Genomic DNA, 27,026 nt, shown 5'->3' on the forward strand with positions numbered 1-27,026 from the left:
ATTATTCAGAATAGAGCGATCAGAAATGTGTTTCACCTACCGTATGATACTCATGTAAGGGACATTTATTTTGAAACAAAAATCATGCCTTTTAGCATGCTTTCCTATTTCGAGATAACTGACACTATCATTAATACTACTCTCGACTCAATGCACAGTAACATAAAGCCAGCTTTCATTGGAGACATCCATCGGTACAGTACTCGATCAAAAAACAATATATATATTGGATCTGTGAAGTCTACGAAGTTTGGTACTAGATCTTTACAATACATAGGTTTCAAGGAATTTAATAAATTGCCACAAAAATTTAAAGTACCTATTTCAAAATATAGAAACAGGACGTGCGAATTGAAGAATTATTTTTTCCAGAAGTACTTTGAATAAATAATGTTAGTTTATAGAGAATGTGCATCTTGAACATATACCTTTTAATATTTTACCGTTTTTGCTTGTATATGTAATTTTTAATACTATTTAAATGTTATTTGTGTTTTTTTCTTTTTATATACTTTTTTTGGCTTGTATACATATTTTCAATTTTTTCAACGTTTTTGATAAAAAAAATTAACCTGTATTGGGTGTGCGCATATTTTGTTAATTAAAAAAAATGATTTTATTTTGTACTAGTTCAGTATGTATATATACATCCATGTAATTTTTAAACTTTTTCAATTTTCTTTCCCAGATTGCATAATGTAAACATTATTTTGAATTTATTTCCATGCCTAGTATTCTGTTATTTTCAAGTATTTTTTCATACCCTTTTTAATTTGTAGTATATCATAATTTTAATTTTTCTGCTTTTGTTAAATAATATTATAGTTTAAAATTTAAAAACGTCTCTTAAAAAAATTATTATCTGTATGTCCCTAAATGAGTTTTTTTCAAAAAAACTCCTTGGGAATATTGTATATAATTATGTATAATATGTTTTCAATATAATAAAAAAAAAAAAAAAATAAAAAAAAACCCCTGCCCACAAAATGTACTTATTTTGGAAACGTATACATTATTTTATATAATATTCCCGGGAGTTTTAAGAAAAACTCATTTAGGAACAAGCACACATATAAAAATATTTATTTATGGACGTTTTGCACTTTTACTTTTAACGATTGTGTACAAAACATAATAATAATTATGAAATAACAACTTAAGGGAAAAAATAATTATACCAACTTATGTCTCAAATAATGTGTAATAAACTACACGTATATAAATAAATAAAATGAGGAGAAAAACTTTTAATTTGAAAAAATATGTTCTTGAGAAATCATGATAAAAAATTGTAATGTTATTAAAAGTATAAGATGTTATGAAGTAACATAATAAAGCATAAATAATTCAATAAATAAATACATAATAAACATTCTCTGGATGGAAGTAGTTCTCGAAATAATGTTTTTATGATTCTCGCGTCTTGTTCGTATGGAAGGTTCCGGGTTCGATTACCGGTGAGAACACAAAAATTTGATGTGATTTTTCTCAAGCCTGGGTGATCTGTGATGTAATTCACCACTGTAATTGGGCCTCCTGGCCTGTTGTGGTGCAAAAAATTAATATTTATTAGTGACCGACCAAAGTTTCGGTTTCGGCCAAAAATTGACCGAAACTTCGGCTTGACAAAGGAACAGTCATGTTTTGATACATATTTACCCAAATATTCTGATTTTCAGTCTGTTTTCAACTAGTCGGAGTCACTCTCCGAAATAAGAAATTAAGGCAGTTATTTTTTACCATTTACAAATGAGAATCGTTTTTCCAAAACACTATATTTGACCCACATGGCGATTTGTTTGTTTTTTTTTTTTAAATTAAAAGCCAGTATCGAGATGCATCGATTACCTACAAAGACACCCCAAAACACGGCTTAAAAAAAATATCAAAGGCAAACCGTTTTTTTAAAACACGATATTTTATTGTGTATTTACTTTATCCATAATTTCAGTTATTTAAATTGGGTGCTAATGAAATATTATTTAATAAAAATAACTAACTAACTAACCATCACGCCATTTCCCCAGAGGGGTAGGCAGAGAGGATAGAACGCCACACCACTCTGTCCTGGCACACTTCCTTTGCTTCCTTCACATTCATACATCTTCTCATGCACGCACGTCGATTATTCCGACTTTTCACATGACCACTTTCAAGAATTTGTTGTACTTGATCATGCCATGTCTTTCTCGGCCTTCCTCGACTTCTACAACCAGACACATTCGCATCATAAATCTTTTTAGCCGTTCTTTCATCATTCATTCGCTTCACATGACCGAACCATCGCAAAAGACCTTTCTTAATTTTGTCGATAATGCTTAACTCAGCCTTGCATTCTGCTCTAATTTCGACATTAGGGCACCTATCATACATTGTTTTTCCGCACATTCGCCTGAGGGATCGCATTTCAACAGCATTCAGTCTACTTTCGTCCCTTTTTTTCGAACTCCATGCTTCGCTTCCATACATTAGGGTTGGTACCAGAACTCCATTATGAACTGCTAATTTAGCCTCTTGCGATAGACACTTATTTGCTACGACAGACTTTAAGGCACCATTAACTCTGTTACCGGCACTAACCCTCCTTTCAATATCCTTGTCCATATTTCCATCTCTAGTAAACATACTACCCAGATATACAAATTCTTCGATCTGTTTCAAACTATCTCCATTTACTACAATCTTACATTCAGTCATAGTTACATTTCTTTCAAAGACCATGACGTTCGACTTTTGCACATTCATTAGCAAATCACTCTCCTTGCACACTTCGTAAACCTTTGTAACCAAGGATTGCAGTTCCTCTTCGCTGTCATATATATATATATATATTTCATTTAGAAGAAAGAGTTGTAAATAAAATTAGAAAATGGTAATCAAGTTGGGGTAGAGTGGGATTCGAACCACGGACTATTGATCCGCGAGTCCGAGACACTAGCCACGGGAACACAACCCGATCGAAAATAAAATTATAAATCATATAAAATAAAATAAAAAATATTAAAAAATAAAGAATTATAAACTATGCATAAATTATAAATAAGATTACCTTCAGGCTTAGTTGGAAGGTGTAATTTTTTTAAATAACGATTTGACTCGAATCGCAAAAAACCCTCTCCTGAAAAATTACGTTTCAAGCGAATGTTGAGTTTTGAAAAAACGGTTCTCAATTTTCGAATAAAGTGATACATTCTTTGAATGTAGTCTGAATAACAGAACAGGTAAACACGGATTTACGATAAAAACGGATCTGTACTAAACCGCTCGAGTAATATAGTACTCCAAGTTGGAGTGGACCAGAGTAGATCGAGAGCACTGGACTTGCTGACCGGGTAAACTAGAGTGCATCGTTAGTGGAATCCCCTGTACAAATAACTAAAGTCCGTTAAAGTGGATCAAAATACAGTTTATGAGTTTGAATGATCATAATCCATACTAATATTATAAATGCGAAAGCTCAGAGTAATAATTCAGAAGAGAAGCCTTTCGGCTCTACGATTAAGAAAGGGAGAGACCCCTCTGAGATGGTTTGGTCACGTGAAACGAATGGACAAAGAAATAATGGTAAAACAAGTACATATGGCGAAAATGACGAGGACGACCAAGGAAGATGTGGCATGAACAGATAAACCAAAATCTTAAGTCTGGTCATGTCGAAAGCAGACAGAACCGAAGGGCATGTATGACAAGATGTATGAATGTGGAAGAAGCTAGGAATGTATGCCAGGATAGACATGTGTGGCGGTCCATTCTATCTGCCTACCCCTACGGGGAAATGGCGTGTTTTTAGTTTAACAACAACGCAACGGACGGTTTCGGTTTGCGCCTGCAATTCTCGACACCAGTACCGACGGTCCGTTGTATCGCTGTAATCTGTAGCTATCTTCGTGGTTAAAAATCATAGAATGGTTTTTCTACGTATAGGCGACTCTAACCAGTGGTGTGTTATTACTATAAGCGTAAAAGGGTTTGTCTATTTGTTTGTGTTTCCTCCACGTCGCAAGGGATCGATCGATTGACGTTTTTTTGCATAGGGATGGCCGAAGAGCTGAGAAAATACTTTTCATCCCGAAAAAAAAATCACCTCCTCATGAACATTCTTAGTGGAAAAATGAATATTTTTTTCACGTCGCAATAAAGCTACCGATTGGTGTGATTTTGTGCAAAGGGATAGCCGGAGAGGTGAGAAGTATTATAAGCAACTTTTCATTCCGAAAAAAATATCACCCAGGAACATTCTTTAAAAAAAATAATTATCTTTTCACGTCGCAACGGAGCGGCCATATGACGTATTTTTTTGCATAGCTAAAAAGTGTCATTAACTACTTTATTTTAAAGAAGTGGAAAAATTAATTCATACTAAAACAGAATAACGATGCTACGTCGCCATATACTAACGGATCGCCTTATTTTTTGCATTGGAGGCCTGGCAATCCATACAGGCTATTTTTTATTCCGACAAAATATGTAATTCCATCAGAAAAATTCTTATTGTTAAACGACAAAACTAATTAATTAGCTAATTTCTCCCTAATACCACGCGAACAAATGCGCGTTAAAACTAATCCATACTAACATTATAAATGCGACACTGGGTTTATTTGTTTGTTTGTGTTTCCTTCACGTCTCAACGGAGGGACCGATTGACATATTTTTTGCATAGGGATTGCCGGAGAGGTGAGAAGTAAAAAAGGATACTTACTTTTCAACCCCAATGAAAAATGTGCAATTAATACATTTATGATGTAATCCTGATGTTGCATAAATAATTTAAGACTAATACTACTTTCGGTCAAAGAGGATTAGCCTACTACTCGTTTAAAGAGTACAATCTACTTCAGTTGTCCGTAAGGACAATTAGTAAGTACTCACAATATCAAATTGCTATTATGGATAGTGGAAGTGGGTTGCGCACGGATCGATGAATGCATCAAGCCAAATAGGTGAAAATTTGTGTACTGATTATGAAATTTTGTCTACAATTCCATATGAATTTTAGTTTATATTGCTTATTATGTTTACGATGATAATTAGGTTATTAGATTAATTACGTTATTTTCTTATTAAGTTAACTATGTTAATAACTAATTTAGGGCATGTTTCATTGTACTTGTAAAATGTTTCCTTCGGCACGTTCCTCAGTGAGGGAACATAATTCTGTATAAAAAACAAAACAAAAAATTGTAGAAATATAAATAAATAAATATATCAACAATGAGCAACATTACTTTAAATGAGTACTTATGCGGTAAGGTAAAAAATAGTTCATTTAAAAATGAATTCATTAAATTTCTATAATTGACTTGCCTAATTTATGGTTAGTTTGGTTCGCTTTTCGTTTTGGTTTTATAGTAGGATTCTGGATTTGTAAATACATATAATAACGATGCTATGTCACCATAGACTAAAGGATCATCGTATTTCTTTCACAACGATAGTTGGAAGACCAAGCTACTTTCAATGATAAACGAAAACTCTTATTAATAAAAGACAAAACTAATTAATTTCATGAATAATTTCATTCTAATATCACGTGGGCGAAGCCGAGCGTAAAAGCAAGTACAGGTAAGCGTCGTTTTGCGCCGGTTCGATTTACGCCGATTTACAACGACGCCGGTTAGTGCCGGCGTGGAATTCCCCGGTTCAGCCGACACCAGACGACAGTAAGCGCCGCGATTCTAATAGCAGACACACTTTTACACGTTGTTTTATTCTATTACCTTGTACGCGGGCAGCCTATTATGTGAGAAATTGTTTCAGAGTTAGTTTCGTTTTATTTTTAAGAAAAATAAAAAGGTATGCTCATAATTTTTATTTTATTATAATTAAAATTAAAAGTATTTTAAAATATTTGTAGTTTATAGTATGCAACAATCAAAGGCAAATAAAATTCGATGCTTTTTAAAAAAAAGTGTAAGAATTTAATTTAGTACCGACGAACTGGTGAGTTAGTATTTATTATGAAAAAAAACATTATTTATATGAAAAGATTATTATTTATTTTGTAAACGAAATTTGACTGTATTTATACATTTGTAATTTATTTGAATATACATATATAGGATATGCATTAAATAAACATGTTAGATTGAATTTTGACACGGAACCTAACCTTATATCTTCCATTCTATTTGTGTTCATTTTACGCCGTTGTCTCTCGGAACGGAACCCCGGCGTAAAGCGACATTTCAATAAAGAAAGAAAAATTAGTAGTACCTTTTTGTTGCATAAAAAAACCCTTTCAATTTTGAACTATAATGCAACTATCAACACTCTTTTTTAACGTAGACGATATACTAATAAAATTATCATTCATGGCTACATAAACTAAATATTAGTAGTACATTGAGCTTACAAGGTCTGTAAACTTCCATTGTTTGTTTTCCGCCGTGGAAATCGTTTATATTTTAAATAATATTTGAGCGATTTTAAAAACCAATCCTTTTAATAAATGAAGTGAGAAATCGGTAGAACTCATTGCCAGCGGAAGTCACGGCTAGTTGTTGTCTTAAAAACCTTCAAGGCTGTGCAAGAGAGAATTTTACAAAGAGAAAAGTCATTAGTTTCTTCGGAGTAATGAATATGCAAACGGAGTTACTGCCGTCTATCGTAAAAACATATGATTCCCCAATGACGTATAATAAACAGACACATTATTCCTATACTAACGACATCTAAGTATAGCACATATTGCGATGCCCTAAATAATTAGAAACAATATAGATAAAGATAGCATTTTACGATACGCATGCAGTCATTAATAAAAGAAAGAGATACACATAAATTGTTCTACATAATCTCTGGATATACCTACATATTTCCTTAATTTCTATTTACTTCTGCGCTGCCCTCATAAGTAAAAAGGCAATTATTTGCAAAAGTCATATTTTGAGATTTGACACTTTTTAGTATTTTTCAACTTTATGAAAATCAAAAAAAACTGTAAATAATCATCAGTGAAAACACAATATGTCACTTTTTTCTAAAGCATAAAACCTGTGTGTACTGTGTGTCATATCTACACTTGAGTTTTTGCTTATGGATCTCTAGATATTGTGTTATTGCTTAAAAAACTTTGAAACATTATATCGTTTTTCGTAGTGAAATATTTTTTTTTACTGCTAATTGCTCTGTATCAAATGGTTTCAAATTTTCTTGTAGAAAATTACCGCATATTTAACTCATTTTGTGATTTTTGACAAAAAACTGCCTTTTTGCAAGACTATGGTCATTGGATTATCCTACTTAAAATGGCAAAACGTAGTTAATAAAGTGCATCAGAAAAGTAATTTAACATTTATTTCAATGATGGACTGCATTGTGTAAACATTAAAAAATACATTGTTGCAGTTTTTTTAGGATGAAAAACTTTTTTTCAAAAATGTTAATAAAAAAATATTCATTTGTGTGGAAAATAAAAAAAAGAGGAAACATTGAGTTACTTAGTACACAATACCTATATCAACAAATAACTCAATAAAAAAATAAAGTTAATTCCATAAATAAAAAAATCATTACTGGTTTATCTGATTAATTCTTAAAAACTATTTCAAAAAATTAAAAACCAAAAGGTCTTAAACGTATTTTTTTTCGACATTTTTTTTCTTTGAGAAATATAGGCACATCTAGTTGCTAAAATCTGATAGGTTTTTTGATTAAGTGATAAAGTGAAATTTTAAAACTCCAGTGAAATTTTTATCGATTAAGTCATTTATAATAATAGGTGGGTGGGGGCGTTTAAAATATATAAAATGGAAGAATGATAGTTTAGGAATGAGAGTAAAATTAACACAGTAAAATAAAAGATTGTTAGTTTCATTTTTATATTTACTTTTATAAAATCAACATTTATATTATAAAAAATTACAGTATAAAAGAAAACTAAATTAAAATAATAAAATTCTCCAGAAGAGGGAAGCTAAAAAAACCTATAAGAAGTTCAAGACGAGATGGTTAATGATTACCTGCGTTACTGAATACCAAAAAAACAATACTAAAATTAAATTATAATAATTTTTATTGCGTAACATCTGGTAAACGTATCTAAGAATAAAGCTAAGTGAAAAAACGGTTATATTTTAACTGAAATTACACCACAATTGATTTCTGTACTTATAAATATTATGCTGAGAATTAACAATCGCCTGAAATAGGATAAAGTACAAAAAGGTTAATAAATTACTGCAATGCTAACTGTTAACGCTACAACTAATTCTCCTTTGAATCGAATCACATCTGGTAAATAGAGATTCCAACATATTACTGAAGTAGGCAAGATTGATTCATTTTGATTAAAGTGTCATATTACAGATTTGATCGGTAATAATTATCAGGTGACTCATAGCAAATGGTTATTGATTCGTAAATAAAGTTTGCAAATTTTTTTCCAACATTAATATTAAAACAACGGAAGAGCAAGAAACGCTGAAAATGTGCTTTCATGCCGTCACGATCGTAGAAAAACGACGCATGTGATTTTTTTCAAGTTTACATAAGAGCGGTTTTTTTTGGCACTTAGTCACAACTCGATAAGTACAAAAGTATATAATTAGATACTTGAGCTAGTTATAAATATTAGATTTTTTCAAACTGGAATATAAAGCCTTTACAAAACCTTTTCAAGATCGAAAAAAAAAATTCAATGTCGCATTTTTCGCACATCCGTCGTCGGTCTACGATCACGACGATGTGTTAAGTTTTTAAAAAGGGTTTATAAAATACTATATCCATACAATACTCGTAATATACTATTTTAATAACACGAATAAAACTAATTCCTTGAACAACACTTCAGTATAATATTATTTTTCCTCGCGTGCTCCATTTAAACTCGCCGGTCAGGCACAATTGATGTTAGGTAGAATATTAGGTACACTGTGCGAACATTTCGTTGATACTGCATTTTTGAAAGAAGCGCAAGATGAAATAGGAAGACAAAGAATACTCGATCTCCCGCGGTTTTTTATCAACGTGTATTTAGAACTTTGGTGAGGTCTATTAAAGCACTCTTTGAAGGGTATTTGGGCTGTTGAAGGTAATTTAAGACCATCGTATCTACAGGGCAACTGCGGTACATTAGGCGAGTAAATAGCCTTAGGTTCACAAGAATTGCGATCTCCACAAGCGTTATACTCCGAACATTTAGAAGGTTTGAAAGTGTTACACATTACTGGGTCGCATACATTACACGAGTTGACGCACGGTTTGCATGGGGGTGTGTCAGACACAAAACGAGCCTGATTGTTTGTTAGAGATTGTTGGCAAGGGGTGCGAGATTCAACGGTTACACTTGGTTTTGGACAGGACACAAAAGACTGATTATACGGTGCATATTCCGAGTCAGGAAAACAATTTGCTTGGTGAGACTGTTCATCAAATACACCGCAACAATTACCATTTTTTGGTGCGCAGCATTTTTCATTTACCGTGCTATGATTACGTACTTTTGGATATGGTTGGATAAAATAACATGTTTCATCATGATTTGTGCAACATTTGTTATCCACATCTTTATTAGAATTGTTCCTTTTGCTTAAAGTATCATACACATTCTTGGATGATGCGGGAATTCTTGCTAATGATTTGCACGGTAGAGGGACGGGTCTACAAGGTTCACATACTGATTTACACGAAGATTCACAATTGGATGGATTAGATCTTGTAACACAGACTTGTTTAAAATACGGTTGGTTTAATGCTACACAAGTTGGCGCAACAATTGATTTGCAGAATTCACAGTGTTTTTTATTTACTTGGCCACACGGTGGTGGATTTGGTAGCCCATGCGATTGTCCACACGGTTGTGGATTCGAAGGTCCACATATTGGCTGACACCTTAATCTACACGGATGTGAACACGATGGGTCGCACGGTGATGGGTTCAACTGTGCGCGTGTTGGGGCACATATTGAATTACACGTTTGTGGATGCGATGCTACACATGGTGGTTCATTGAACAATTTACGTGGTGGTAGATTAGATTGACCACACGGCGTATAAGCCAATCTACACGGTGGTGGTGGTGGATTCGATTGGTAACACGGTGGTGGTGGTGGATTCGATTGGTAACACGGTGGTGAGTTCGATGGTCGTGTTGGAGCGCACATTGGTTTGCACGCTGAAGAGAAACACGGTTCACAAGAATATCCATAATTGGAAGCTGATCCGAGAGAAGGAAAGTTCAGCGGAAACGACTGACGACTATCCACACCGCAACATGCATTCTGTCCTTGGTTAGATGGACAAACATGTCTGCGTGGATCATAAATAGGAGAACAAGATGAAGGTCTACAGGAAACTCTACTATTCTGACATGACACTACATCAGGTGGTTGATGTGAAACACATGGTCTTTGAGGTACTGCTTGTGTCGAACAGGAATAATTTCTGATTCGTAAGCAATTAGGCAGGTCCTGATTATTTTGAAAATAAGATGTTTGATGCGGTTCAAGCGAATTATTACACTTTGATTCGGGCGATGTGTTTGCGGGAGGTTCCTGCTGTAAATAAGGTGGTTCAGGTTTCTTACAAATAGATTTACTTAACGGAGTATACCCGAATGGTCTAAATGGCGGTCTCTTATGTAAGGTTTTAGAACCAACACAAATCATGTCAAGTATATATTTTTGATGAGGAAAAATTATAAGTGTAAAAGATCAATAAATGATAAGTAACTCTTGTCAATCGATACACTCATGTGCCAATGTGCATCATACTTCTTCGACATAATATATGAAGAGCAGCATTTATACTTCACCAAAGCACAAAGCCATCATAAGTAAACGAAGATCATACAGTTATTAATAAAACAATAATAAAAAAACTATGAGACTTCAAATGTATATCATCTTCGAACTGCGGGAATCATTATTTGTGTCGAAATGCACATGCTGCTTCAGTAAAACATCATGATAAAAAGCAATGTTGCGAGTTATCTGAAAAAAGCAGTTCAATTATCGGGTATTCCAATGTAAAAATACGCCATCACACACAGCATTGCAAATTGTAATATGTACCGAGACTGGCAAGATGGCCGAATTATTTTAATTCCAAAACATACTAATTAATATACTAGCATTGATGTATATGGTGCACTAAATAAATAAAAAAAACTGCTAAAGAGAATATCAGAAACAAACATCATTTGACAAACTGCCAAAATTATAAATATTTTATAAAAACAAAGTAGGGGATTTTAAAATTGGAAATATATATTAAAGTCAAATGATAAGAACTTGGGTACCTACTTAATGCTTAAATACATCATTCATGATAAAACTTTATTAGTTTAGTGATGTGCACATTATTACAATTAATATTGTTCACGTTTTTCTTGTATACATATACTTGCATGCATTATTCTTATGTTTTTGTACATATTTGTAATCCATTTTATTTTTAGGCGAAGTTTCTCTAAAATGTAAGAAAAAAATAATAAAAATAATTTTCTCGTCTGTACTATTTTAGGAAAATGACCTCGCCTAAAAAATTCAAGCGGATTGTGTTTATTTGTAGTTTGATAATTTACGAATTTAATAAAACAATCTAATTATAACTTTTTGTTTGCAAAATGAACACCACGGTTGAAACTCATGGGGTTATTTGAAATTAGTATAAATGCAGGGTCCTTCCACCGTGGGAATTCGCTTGGGCCCAGAGGCAATATCTTTTAAAGGTACTATTATTAAGGTACCCACTACATATAGTCGTCAGGTCCTTGGTGAGGAAGAGATGGATGGGGAAAAGGTTCGCTGAACAAAAACAAAAGCCCCTCTGAACAAAAGCCAATTAAAAACACGCGAACTTCTCGAATAACAGAAAGCAAAAAAATCACACCAATACAGTCATACAGTGTAGAAGTTATAGCGTGTTGTATCTTAAGTATAAGGATCTGGATTCGAGTCCCGACCGGGACAACATAAACACGTTCATAAAAAAATATTCTGCATTTTTTTTTCACAGTTTTAAAATGTACAGAGTTTCTTTGTTTCAGGTCCCGACTAGCTAGGAAATTCCTGTGTTTAGGAAGGACCTTATTTTTTACATGTGTTTTTTTTTTCTTTCTATTATTTCATTAAATGATGCTTAATAAATTCAAATAATAATAATAACACATGAAAAAATCAATATTAATATAAATTAGAAAACATGCAAGTAATAATAATAAAAATTGAATCATAAAAATAAATTAGAAAATATGCATTAATAGTAAAGAAATGAGACATAATTATTATAAATTAGAAAACATACCGATAATAATAAAAATTAAAGCATAAATACACATTATAAAATATAACATTAGTAATAAAGAAATTAAACAAAATTATAAATTGGAAAACATACCGATAGTAATAAAAATTGAAGCATAAATATGCTTTTGAAAAAATATCGTTGGTAATTAAAAATTGAAGAACAAAAATAAATTACAGAATATACCATTTATAATTAGAAAATGAAAAATACGTGTAAATACTAGTATTAATAAGAAAAATAAAATATATGTAAATGAATAAACATAAAAAGTAAAAATAAAATATACATAAAAACAATAAGAAGATATTTGTCAATTAAAAGCAGTACAATATTTAGTCATGAAAATAATTACAGGATATAAAAAGGTCTACCCCTTAGCCACTTGCTCATTGGATTACCTATGTAATTTTTTTTGCAATTGGATTCATCAAAATAAAGACGTTTTCGTCTTCTTTCTCGTATTTTAAAAATAATTTTAATTTTTTTAATATTAATTTTGCGGTGTTCCATATGCACAACTGCTTGTTCAAGTTTTGGTGTTCTAACTTCTAACAACTGTCGAAATTTTTCGATTAAAATATAGAATGTACATCTTAAAAAAAAGTAAACATTATCGACAGAAGATTGTGTTACTTAACACGTTACAGTAGTCTGCGTAACATTTAACAGGAAACATTGGCACAGGTTAGACTTGGCAAAAGATGAAATAAAGAATGGGTCAGTTATTCGTATCATTAGGGCAATTAAACCAAAACGACGTAAGAAATAAAATAAACACAGAAATAATGATATTGCTACATAAAAGAAATTAGTTTAATGTTTTACGTTTTAATTCTTTATTTCGCAAAGCAAACAGACGCATAAAACCATAGGGTCAAGATAATAATAGTAATAATAATCAATAATTTCAAATCCACAAGCTTCTATTCTTGATAAACACAGATAATTTTAGATATACGGCTTAAGAGAATAATGTATGAGGGTCTTCATATTAATGTCTGGATTTAGAAAAATACATATATTGAGAGACAAAAGGGAGGTAGGTAATGTAAGTTTTTTATGAGTATTAATTGTTTTTATGTTTATTTACAGTTTTGAGAAATGGTATAGATACCAGTAGCGAATGGTGATTATATTTACAGGTAAGCTATAAAAAAAATAGCATATATTTGTACCTACATAGAAGGTACATAATATAATGTAAGTAATATACAGAGTGTTCTTTAAAACCTGTCACATTCGAAACCACTATGATCAGTATGAGCAAGAAGACATATTGGCACTTTAAAATATTTTTTTTGAACGAATAAATTAATTTTTAAAAAAAATCAAAACCAGCAAATGGTTGCTTACTTCTGCATTAATGAAACGAGGAGAGGGAAGGGGGGGAGTCTGATACTGCACCGCGCTCCCCTCACTTCTCCCCTGCAGAAGTAAGCAACCATTTGTTTTTTTAAATACGCTAATATGTCTTCTTGCCCATACTGATCATAGTGGTTTCGGATGTAACAGGGTTTAAAGAATACCCTGTATACTATAAATTGATATTTTTCTGTGGTTTTGTGTGATACAACTCTCATCCATGAAATCAACTCAAACGATGTAATTTCGTGATATATTATATTATAAAGATATATTATTCATTATTTTAATACATAACTAATAAAAATAAAATTGAAAAAATAGCACTATGAATTCAGTCGATATTCGGTATTCAATTGAAATGTCAACTGTCCGAATTGTTCTAGAAATTAATAGTGCTAAAAACGGCCACGCCAAACGCCATATGTCCTGCAATATGACGTATGAAAGTAATTATGGTCCTATGTCAAAAGTACCATCTCAAAGAAAAATAGCCATTAGGAAACAATGTTTGAAATACTGCTTTCCAAATCAAGAATATTAAAATAATTTGTGTAATCTGCAAGCTTAATCTTGGAGAAAAAACCTGCACTGGGGTAGACATTCAAAATATAGTGTACTTATTTGTATGAAAAAATATGCTGGAATAATCGGCTAGTTTCTTGGCTCACTTCACCTGCAATGGCTCATATAACTGATTAAGATGAATTAAGAAGAGGGATACAGGTATTTCGAAACAAAATAATTCTATTACAAAAAAAAATCAGATAATAACAATAATCAAGAAAATTAAAGCGAATGTAAAGTAACTAATAAATAAATTCATAAACACATTTTTTCAATAATATAAAAGTGTAAATTAAGTTCTTGTTATTGATTGATTTGGTGTTTATTTTGTAGAACTCCATATTTAAACTTATAATATTAGAAATCAAACACTGATTTGAGTCTACTGAACACTTAATTTTATTTTTACAAATATAAAAATTATATAAAAACAAAAATTTTGTGACAATTGTTTCGCCTTGTTAGGGCATTTTCAAACGAATGTGAAGATTAGATCTTTCTTAACTAGTTATTCAGAACACATAAGATCCTTTAAAAATAAAAAACAAGATTCTCAATTTGCCAATCACTTAATTGAAAAAAAATCATAAAATTCATATCTCAAATAAACCAATTCCATTACATGTTGAAAGCAAAGGGCGTAAACTTAATATTCTCGAACAATCGGAAACTAATAAATATCTAAATAACCCTTAGAGTGTATATACTCTAAGAAATAACCCTAATTTTAAAATAATAAATGAACATGTACCGTCCCAAATGAGTTTCTTTACAACTCCTAGGAGTAATATGTTATTCATGTATTATACGTTTTATTAAAAATGATGTGGCTATATTTTAATAGCATAAACTACTACTACTACCATCACGCCATTTCCCCGTAGGGGTAGGCAGAGAGAATGGACCGCCACACACGTCTATCCTGGCATACAATCCTAGCCTCTTCCACATTCATACACCTTGTCATACATGCCCTTCGGTTCTGTCTACTTTTGACATGACCAGACTTAAGATTTTGGTTTATCTGATCATGCCACGTCTTCCTTGGTCTTCGTCTCACGTTGCCGTTCATTTTCGCCATATATACTTGTTTTACCATTCTTTCGTCCTCCATTCGTTCTACGTGACCAAACCATCTCAGAGACCCTTTCTTAATCTTATCAATTATACTTGACTCAGATTTACACTCTCGCCTGATTTCATCATCGGTAACCCTGTCATACATTGATTTCATACAAGAGATCGCATTTCAACCGCGTTCATTCGGCTTTCATCCTTTTTCTGCCAGTTCCATGTTTCACTTCCATATATAAGTGTTGGGACTAAAACTCAGTTGTGCACTGCCAGCTTTGATTGACATATTTTTATTAGAAATTACTGTGCTTAGTGCTCCGTTCATTTTGTTGCCCGCATTCACTCTTCTTTCAACATCTTTTTCTACTCTTCCATCTCTTGAAAACATGCTTCCCAGATACACAAATTCTTCTACTTGCTCGAGACATTCGTTGTTTACATTTAAAATGCAGTCAGTAACCTCACTATCCCTTTCAAATACCATCACTTTTGACTTACTTTCGTTTATCGCCAATTCGCTCTCCAGACATACATCATACATTCTAGAGACTATTTGCTGCAAATCAGCCTCGCTGCTTGCTAACAGAACTGCATCATCAACATACAACAAGCAGCTTACTGAAAAATTATCTATTTTTGCTCCAATACCCATACATTCTATCTCTTTCATACAGTTGTCCATGTATAGATTAAACAACTATGGTGGTGGTAATAGCATAAAAATATGCAACAATATTTTGAGTTTACCCAAATTTTTGTAGACAAGGACTGGATTCAACTCCCTGGGGAGCTGTTTATATTAACATATTACAACAGAGATGAAGAACATTTAAGATAATGTAATATAGAAGTCTAGGCATCTACACGGCTTATGACCTGTCAATGGGTGGTTTAAGTGGCCACTTTACACACTGTGTAACATTCACCATTCTGCCAATATTTGAACATCTATATTCCTTCAATTCTTTCATCTGTTGTTGTTTGTGAAGTTAAAGAGCTGAAACCTTTATTTATGCGGGTGAGATTCATCTAATTAAATTATTTCACCTACATACTAGGCAACGCCTGAAAATGTTTTTTTTTCAATTTCTATACTTCTTCATGGACCAGGTAATTTATCAACAATATTTTGAGTTTGTCCAAATTTTTGTAGACAAGGACTGGATTCAACTCCCTGGGGAGCTGTTTATATTAACATATTACAACAGAGATGAAGAACATTTAAGATAAGGTAATATAGAAGTCGAGGCATCTACAGGGCTTATGACCTGACCACTTAAACCAGCCATTGACAGGATGATGGCTTATGACCTGTCAATGGCTGGTTTAAGTTGTCAGGTCATAAGCCCTGTAGATGCCTAGACTTCTATATTACCTTATCTTAAATGTTCTTCATCTCTGTTGTAATATGTTAATAAAAATATTCGTAAAATAAATATGGCTCTTCTGATTCGAGTGTTTTGTAAAAAAAATAGGCTGGTTTTATGCAGTTTAAAGCTTCAACTAATATTGTTTATTTATACTTTAATCACTTCTTCCTAGGTATTGGTAGTTTGTTGAAGATATTGACTTTACATGACGTATGAAATTACATTCCGGATACTAAATTCGTAATGACTGTTTTCCGATTTTACGAGAGAGAAGCACGTTCTCTCGGCCTTCAGAAGCATTTTTATTTCCACACGAGAGAAAATTATTTAATTTATTGCGAAAACGATTGAAATAAATAATAATCATTGCACGATGATTTGAATAAGAATAATTATTAAGCTATTCAGTTAGTTACATTCTAGTACTATTAATCATATTACTTGGTACACGTATTTTACTTAATTACTAGCGGACCCGATAGACGTTGTCCTGCCCGAACGTTGGCTTACCTGCTATTAGCTTGGAAAAACACTTTTCATTGATAAGTAGGTACCTAGGTACTCGTTTATGATTGAATTCCAGAACTAAAAATTGACAATATTAAAATAATATTGAATTTAAGTAGGTACTTGTTTATGATTGAATTCCAAAACATAAAATAAATATTTTTACAAATATGGTTTTGCAAATGTCAAACTCCGGTCGTCTCACCAATAAAGGGGTGTACTTATATAGGAATACGATTTTTAAAAATGTATTGAATTTAATATTATTTTAGTGTTACCACACATCCAATAAAAAGAAATAAATGGGTGGAAATTATAAGGAAATGAAGAAAATAATCTGATTGAGATCCAAAAAAACAAATGCTGTTTGTAAACATTAAAAAACAAACTTTTTTTGTACACAAAAAAAACAACATCTTTTCATTTTTTTTTTGCAAACGCATTCTTCTCGAATGCAGCCCTGGGAGATCGATGAATAAAACATTTATGCTCCTAACTTATTTTTCACATATTCGATTAAAGATTTTAATATCTACAAACACGCACAGCGCAAAGATCTATATTTCTCTGAAAACCGCACGTAAATCGGTTAAGCTGTTTAGGAGGAGTACGGTGACATCAGAGATCAGAGGAATTATATGTATAAAGATAATGGGTGTCATTCAGAGGATGCGCGGTGTGACTTTTCTTTGCAACATATTCAGTATTTTCTCCCTGGATTATGGCACTAGAGTGATTTTCTTTTGTTTTTATACACTGCCGTCATAATATACGGCCAGTTATTTGCAAAAGTGATATTTTGAGATGTGAAACTTTTAAGTATATTTTATTAACTTAACGTGAATTAAAAAAAAACTGTAAATCATCATAAGTAAAAACACAGTATGTCAATTGCTTCTAAAGCGCAAAACCTGTTCGTGTCAATATCTACACTGAGTTTTTGCTTATGGATATTTAGATATTGTGTTATTGCTTTTAAAACTTCAAAAGGTCTCCGTGGTGTAGTAGTCAAGACGCTTGACCCGCATACGAAAGGTTCCGGGTTCGATTCCCAGTGAGAACACACAAATTAAAATGGGATTTTTTTCAAGCCTGGGCGTTTTGTGATGTAATTCATAAGTGTTTGGGTTTGACATTTCTTGTAGAATATTACCACATATTTGCAATTACAATTTTGTGATTTTTGTCCAAAAGCTCGTATCCATTCAATTAGTTTTTTTTAATGGCTAATACGTAACAAGGCTTTATATTGATTATTATTTTATGTTAAAAATCATCATTCAAAGTTTTTGTAAATAAATTTTGTGTAAAAAATACGTATGCTTTTAGTTCTCAATAATGTTTATATTACTTTTTAAATTTATATAATTTCTCTAACGTTTTTCTTTGTAAAGGAAAAATAAGAATTTTTGATTGAATCGCCATTCACTTCGTAACACTTCATTATAAATTATTATGAAAATAAAACTTTTTTATAAGTGTTACACAATTTTATTATTTTACAAGAACACAAATATAGTTTCGGGAGAGCACTCCTTCCATCGAGTTTTTTTATTACCCGTCGATGGGAGGAGTACTCTCCCGAAACTGTAGTTGTGTTCTTGTAAAATAATAAAATTGTGTAACACTAATAAAAAAGTTTTATTTTCAGAAAAATAAGAAACCTGCTGACAAGCCGGCTTCGCGGTTTAGTGGGTTTACGATATTTTTTTTTTGTTTTATACACCATTTTTTTAAAACGACTTAAATTATATTGTTATGGTATTTGTTACAATCAATATAGCGTTAAGTTTCCGCAAACCAAGTTTTGTAAAATTTCCATTGAAAATAAACGTAAAAATGGCATTTTTAAATAAAAAATTATAAAAGCGCCATTTATGAATAATTAGTTTCACATTTTCGTTTAGAATCACCGTAATAAAACAAAAGTATACCAAACTAAAGCTGCGCTCGTATGCACAATAAAATAATCAGTAGATCAGATCTCAATGAGCATGAAACTGAAAAGCCCAGTAACTTTAAAATTACATAATGAATCTAGAGAATATCGTTAAAAGCTTTCCACACTTTTATTTATTGGACTTGGACCAAGAAAGTGTGGAACAAACAATGTATATATTATGTATTGAAAATGATAGTATCTAATCTAGTCTCACCCGAATCTGAGGTCTGGCCATTAATTTCAAATTCACAATTAATTTTGATAATTCGCGCGAGTCTTTCATTTTAGCGACGCGACGCCTCGCATCTGTTCACTATTCGTTATAACACTATTATATCCCACAGCATTTCCTACAACATTTACATTGTATAATACTATATAATAATGTGAATAATGTTATAGATTGTCCATGCTTGGTACATGAAATAAATTTTAGGGTCCCTTTAGAGACCAACAGGCTTAGATGTACTTTCCATACTAAATCATTCCAAACAAATTATGCTCAGTTCTCTCCGTTAGTTTTATTTCACCTAATGTCAATAAATTTAACCATCTTTTTTTTATATATTTAATACTTCGCCTGCTTTAATTAAATAAAAAAATATGTTAAGTACAATGTAATAAGTTACCGGTTAAATTAATGTTTAAATTAGTCACTCCCTTGCTACTAAATTATTACAGTGATGAAATAACTTTTGTATATTTGTTTATATAAATATGTGTATATGCTTTTAATTTCTTTTTTACTCTTTTAGTTATATTAAATTACACATTGTAAAAGTAAATGACGAACTCTTGAATTACTTCTATTATAACTTCTTAAACGTGTTTTTATCAACTTAATTTTTTAACCTCTGTACTCGTATAACTGCTACCTATTTTTGTTTATAAACTTTTTATGTATTATGTTCTATATGAGCAAATTTGTATTTTAAAAGCCCTATGGGCGTTTGATGTGTAAAAAAAATATAATAATAATATTCCACAAACGTAACACGACACTTCAGAAAAGAAAAAAGCTGAAACGTATACATACGTACGTTAGTAATCACGGTTAATTCCGGGCAAAAATTATTGGTTACAAATATTTGGAATGTACAACACACATGTAAAGTTTATATCGAAGGTTTCGTTTGCAGACAAGTAATGGTTTATTTATTATATTATAGTAAAGCGATGGTCTTAAGCTGCAACGAATTCGTTTCGTAAATTCATTCGTATCGTATGAGAGGGAACGAGAGCGAAATAGGGTTTTGATTGCGTTAGCATGAGATGGATATACGATACAACGAACAAACGAACTTACGAGACGAAATTTAAAATACACATTTGGTCATGAAATTCACAAATACAATACGCGTTACTCCGGGAATCTTTATGTATCTAAGTTTCGCTCAACGAAGTTCGGCAAAAGGTCTCTGGAAAATATTGGCTATTGAGCTAAAACACGAACAGCCGAACAGCAAAAAAAAGTGTCACTATTAAATAATATTACTCAAACCTTTTTGATAGTGGTAGTTATTAATTTAATTTATATAGATTTTGTAAAGTACTGTGTTTTTCGTTTCTCATATTATGTTTTCTAACTATTTCGGATGTATTACCTTTCCCCCCCAGCGAACTGTACGTTTTGTTTTTTTTATTTTTTAAAATATTTTTGTTCCTATATGGAACCCATAGTTGGTCTTGTTATTTGTTGTTATTCTTTATGAATTGTTTATTACTATGACTGTGTTGGTTTCAGAAATAAACAAATAAAATAATATATATTAACTATGTATGATATTATGTATTGTCACAAACATGTTTTCTTTTTATGCACGGTTCCAAATGAGTTTTTTTATAACTCCTGTGAGTGTAATACCTACTATGCGTATTATATGTTTTCTTAATAATAAAAATAAATGAATTTTGACAGAACAAGCCTGCTGGTTTTTGGTTGGTACTTTTAGTTAATATGTTCTGGGAGTTTTCAATGTTATTACATATCATATTGATTACATCTGTTTTTTTTTTTAAAGAAACAATTAGGTTCTTACGATTTACGCGAACATTTCAATTTCTGTGGCCATTTTCGACAAGTTGTAAATGACTCACTATTAGAAAATGAAAATCAAGGTGTGGTAGAGTAGGGTGCGATCCTCAAACCTTTGATCCGTGGGTCCACGATGCTAGCCATAGGACCACAAGCCTCTATTATTTAAGTGAAACATGTGATCTGCATATACAGACTATTCCAAATAACCAGGAAGAGCGTAAAACTAGAAGCCATTTATGCAATCTACTAAACCACGCAAATTTTGTTAAATGTGTAAAATCCTGAACAGTTTTTGAAGTATCTTCATTTCCGTATGCATACCGGATGGTGCATAGAATTTATTTTTTTATTTTTTTTATCTGAAAATTTATTTATAAACCCTTACGGATTATTACATTCATTTTACATAGAATAATATATACATTTTTCATTTATACTCTGTTGTTCAAAATAATATTTTTTACATCTTTTGAAAAGTTTGTCTGAGACTTTTGTTTAGTTTTGTCTGGTAGTTTATTGTATAATTTCAGTCCCTGGTTAATTAGTCTTGATTGTCCTTGTCTTGTTTTAGAAGGTTGTGTATGGTATTTGTCTGATATTCTCGTATTATGTCCACGTTGACTACAATTTTTACAAGTTTTAGTTCTTAGTCTACAATTACATTAGTGGCTAATTTATGGATAAATTTCAATGATCCTAGTTGAATGAGTTCAGTTATATTTAATTGCTTAGTTTGTTTAAAAAGTTCTCTAGTTGCAGTTAAATAAGGAAGGTCATATACTAACTTAAATATTTTATTTTGTTGTCTTTGTAGTCTGTTTATGTCATTTTGATATCCTGCTCCCCATAGTAGTTGCGTATAACATATTTTAGTTTTTACATAGGCTTCGTACATTAATGAAACGATTATCATTTAATTAAAGAAAGAAAGATAGAGATAACAGTAGAACTTAATATTTGGGTACCAATCCAATTGAAATGATTTGATGAAAATGACTTTCAAAGAATATTCTGTGTTAAATACAACGCGAGAATAAATCTATGTTGAATAAATACGCTAGCCATGTAGATACTAGCCTTTCCCAGTTAATTTAGCTCATTCTAAAGTACCTATAATACTCGCAAGTGCTTGAATAAAATTAAACACTAAAAACAAGGCGGGTAATGTAAAACGTTTTACATGTTAGAATAACATTAATCCATAATGGCTGAATAGCCACAAAGAAAAAGTCGACATGTTTGACCATTTCGCGGCAAAAAGTAACAAGAAGGTGCAACCAAGAACAACAACGAATGCGCTGGTTTATAAACATACTTCTGTACGGCAAAACGTACAAACTGGTTAGTGGTTGCCAAGGAAAACCTCGGCTGTGTAATCATAAAACTCAGGAGCTTGGCAGTTCAGTACCCTGGACAGTTACAAAGTAATTGTTTCATATAGAGCAAACAAGCGTTGGGTACTTCGTCACCGAAAACAAAATAACTTTGCTCGTATAAATATGTTAATTTTATCAAAATACTCCTGAAAGCATTTCTAAGTTGGTACTAATAATAAGCATTATATTTATTACTAGCGGACTCGTCAGACGTTGTCCTGCCCAAACGTTGGCTTCCCTGCTATTAACTTGGAAAAATACTTTTCATTAATAAGTATGTACCTTGGTACTTGTTTGTGATTAAATTCCTAAATTTAAAATTGATAATATTAAAATATTTAATTTAAGTAGGTACCCAGGTACTTGTTTATGGTTGAATTCCAAAACATAACAAAAATATTTTTTCAAATATGGCATTCTTTTTGCAAACGTTAAACTCCGGTCGTCTCACCAACAAAGGAACAAAGGGATGTACTTTTGTAGGAATACGATTTTTAAAAATGTATTGAATTTAATATTTTATTTATTTATTTTTATTTTATTTATTTGGATAACCACAGATATAATTATCTTATATGTATATAACAAAACAAATAACAAATAAGCCAATTACAAGTTTTCACAAGTAGCATCACAGTAAGTTAAAAAAGATCCTCGAACATAAAATGAATAGTAACTAAATGTAAATTCAAAAGAAAAGAAAAAAATACTACGAATCATTTCGAAAGCAAACGCCGTACATCATTAAGATTATTTGCAAATAAATATATGTAATAATATTATTTTAGTGTTACCGTTATCCAATAAAAAGAAATAAATGGGTAGAAATTACAAGGAATTTAAGGAAAGTATCTGATTGAGATCCACAAAAAACAAATGCTGTTTGTAAACATTCAAAAACAAACTTTGTTTATCTACATAAAAACAACATCTTTCCATTTTTTTGCAAATGCATTCTCCTCGAATGCAACCCTGGTAGATTAAACATTTATGCTCCTAACGTATTTTTTACATATTCGATTGAAGATTTTAATATCTACAAACACGCACAGCGCAAAGATCTATGTTTCTCTGAAAACAGCACGTAAATCGGTTAAGCCGTTTAGGAGGCGTACGGTAACATCACACGTACAGAGGAATTATATATATATATATATATATATATATATGGATAGCGCGGGAGAAAAAATTCTCCTAGGAGCATGAAATAGAAGTCCGCGATTGAAATGATATTGTTCAACTAGAGATATAGAAATGTCTCTATTGGCCAGTCCTATAAACACAATAAAAAACAATTTCATATGAGGTACTACTATTATTATTATATTTTCTTATGAATTCACGATGATATGATAATCTAACTTTCTTATTTTCTACCTTTGTTGGATAAATTGACTTATTTACGGCATTTTGCGGACGATAAGACGCATCGGACCATAACACGTACCCCAATTTTTTGGTTTCATTTTCAAAGTAAAAAGTGTGTGGTCCGAAAAATACGGTACAGTTTGTTTATATTTCACAGATTCCACTCTCTCAAATTCATTTAGCTGACATCAAAATTGTAATCGCCACGATATAAATGAAAACCAGCTCTTTGCCTCCGATTTCCCATTTTGCGTTGCATTATTTACAGATGAATTTTATTTTCGTATTATTTTGTGGACTCATTTTTTGGCTGATGTTATTCGAATGCGTACCGAGACTTTGATGCCGTTTTGATTTATTTTATACCGAGCAAATTTTAATTTTATTCAATCATTTATGATTTCATGATTCGGATGTTTGTAAATAAGACATGAAAACGTGAAAAAACGTTTAAGGTCATTTATCCGATAAATAATATCAATTGTTATTTTTGAATACCGAAAATGGGCCATTTTTAGAGCGACTTGGTGGCTTGAACTGGTAATCTTGGAAACGATAAAAATGTTTGTATTTACTTTAAGATTTTCTGCATCAGTTTTCTGTATCAGTGAATTAATCCATTTCGTATCAAAGCAGATTTTCAAGCTATTTAAAGGGAAAATTACCAAAACCTTCTGATCTGCATCAGCTTACCCGATAATCGAATAAATTAATTGAATGAACCATTCATTTTCGACATTCTATAGATAATAGAGATGAGCGTTTCGGTTAAACAGGTTAAATAACTTATTTAAATTTGTTGCAAAAGAAAAAGAAATCATTTTTAAAAAGGGATTTTTTTTTATCATCATTTATCATTTATTTATTCATATATATGTACATTACAAAATAAAATATCTTAATTTATACATATAGAAATAATTAGGTGAAATTAGATATATATAAAAAAAACACATTAGTGTACATAATATCCAAAGAATAATATGTTAAAAAAGTAAGAGAATCTTGTAACGAAAAACTCTCTCAGAGACGTGAAAAATGTCAATGTCCAAAGTGATATCGTTCAACATAGAGATAGCCCTTCCAACAGGCATAACCATTGGCAGGTTGGTCCTGTATATTGGAATGTGAAACAGTCTATGTTGACGCTGTCTAAGGTAATTATCAGGAACATAAAAGCTAATGCTCCGCATAATTTCAGGGTTGTCAATAATACCGCGCAACAATCGAAAGAAGTGCGTTGTTAAATACACATTCCTTCTAGTCTTCAAACTGCTGTAACCAAGCATACCCTGGAGAAACTCAGTGGGATAAAGCCATGGATAATATCCGCACTCCCTCATGTAGAGAAACCGAAGAAATTTCTTCTGAACCCTCTCCACCATAATATGGGAGTCTAGGCATTTACAGGGCTTATGACCTGTCATTGGCTGGTTTAAGTTGCCACTTTACACACTGTGTAACATTCGCTATTCTGCCCATGTTTGAACATCCACACTTCCTCAACTCTTCCATCCGTTGACTTTTGTGAAGCAAAAGAGCTGAAACCTTTATCGTGTGAGTGAGATTTAGGATTTGGACATACTCAAAACATTGTTGAGGTTAAATAACATTTACATTATGTGGCTACCCCTTAGGATGCCTAACATATATGTCCAATTTTCAAATAATCAATTCATTCATTTATGTATATTTTATTTTTACTTTTTATGTTTATTAATTTACATAAAAATAAATAGTCCAGATCTTGTCTGGATGACCCTTTATTTTGTCAATGCTTCTTTTCTTTTTTTTGAATGTTTTAAACTATTCTTTTATTGTAATATTTAAACCTTATAAATTGTATACATGGACAATGTCCGTTAATAAATAAATATATATATTTTATTTTTATTATTAATACTAGTATTTACACGTATCTTTAATTTTCTTATTATAAATGGTATGTTCTGTAATTTATTTTTGTTCTTGAATTTTTAATTACTAACGATATTTTTTCAAATTTATATTTATGCTCAATTTTTATTATTATCGGTATGTTTTCCAATTTATATTTTTGTTTAATTTCTTTATTACTAATGTTATATTTTATAATGTATATTTATGCTTCAATTTTTATTATTATCGGTATGTTTTCTCTTTTATAATAATTATGTCTCATTTCTTTACAAAATGCCATATTTTCTAATTTATTTTTATGATTCAATTTTTATTATTTTTACTTGCATGTTTTTTAATTTATATTCATATTGATTTTTTCATATGTTATTATTATTCTTTGAATTTATGAAGCATCATTTAATGAAATAATAGATTTAAAAAAAACACATGTAAAAAATAAGGTCCTTCCTAAACACAAGAATTTCCTAGCTAGTCGGGACCTGAAACAAAGAAATTCTGTACATTTTAAAACTGTGAAATACATAAATGAATTATTAATTTATTTCATTACTAATTCCTTCGAATGAATTACTCCATTCGGAATTTCATTCGAACGAATTTAGTAATCGGAAGCATTCGGTTATGTTCATTCGAATGAATCATCTCTGTTTAGAACCATTGTTCAAAAGAATATCTATTTTTAAAATGCCTAAATACTTCGAACACACCTGTATGTTATCTTAACTACGCTGGGTCTAACTTTAACCGTACGAAGCCCGTGCGGTTATTTCCTCTTCCATTATGTGCACAGCTGTTTGTGAAGGTACCCGATGTCAACACGAGAGGTAAACAAAGCAATGGCGAGTCCATTAAACTCGCCCGAGTACCGAGAAGACCGCGTACTAGACGATACTCAATGGTCGAGAGAGCGGTGGCAATGTCTACATTACAGGGTTTGTCATCATGTTCCTGTCTTTAAAAAACTATTTACTGACTTTTTGCCAGATGTATATACTCTAAGCTTTTTGCTGTACGAAAGAGTCTATTTTTTTTTACTATTTTGCAAATGAGTAGGATTAACTTTTAAAAAAAATAAACAAGTCAACCTAAGTAAGAGTAAATTATTCATATTCTAATTTGATTCAGTCAGACCCTTTGCACACCTCAAAGTCCGATTATCTCCGAACTATGTTCTTCAGGGATATCTAGTTTCTCTGGACTAGCGACATCTTAATAGGAAACGTAATAGGGAAAGATCACTTTTTTTTACATTGAATAAAGTAAAAAAG

At 31.4% G+C, this 27,026-nt stretch overlaps 1 protein-coding gene and 1 long non-coding RNA gene across 3 annotated transcripts in view; both read right to left on the reverse strand.

The window, feature by feature from the left end:
• FER (tyrosine-protein kinase Fer) overlaps positions 1-27,026 on the reverse strand; it is a 182,668-nt gene that overhangs the window by 52,713 nt on the left and 102,929 nt on the right. The window lies entirely within an intron of this gene.
• Positions 10,870-11,152, reverse strand: LOC148278539 (uncharacterized). The gene is made up of 2 exons (XR_015823163.1): positions 11,016-11,152; positions 10,870-10,934 (listed from the first exon to the last, which is right to left on the reverse strand). It is a non-coding gene; the product is annotated as an uncharacterized LOC148278539 (long non-coding RNA).

This window comes from Micrasema longulum, unplaced genomic scaffold (assembly GCF_059751315.1).
Source record: "Micrasema longulum isolate JH-2025_06_02 unplaced genomic scaffold, ASM5975131v1 h1tg000863l, whole genome shotgun sequence".
In the NCBI taxonomy this organism is placed as follows: domain Eukaryota; kingdom Metazoa; phylum Arthropoda; class Insecta; order Trichoptera; family Brachycentridae; genus Micrasema; species Micrasema longulum.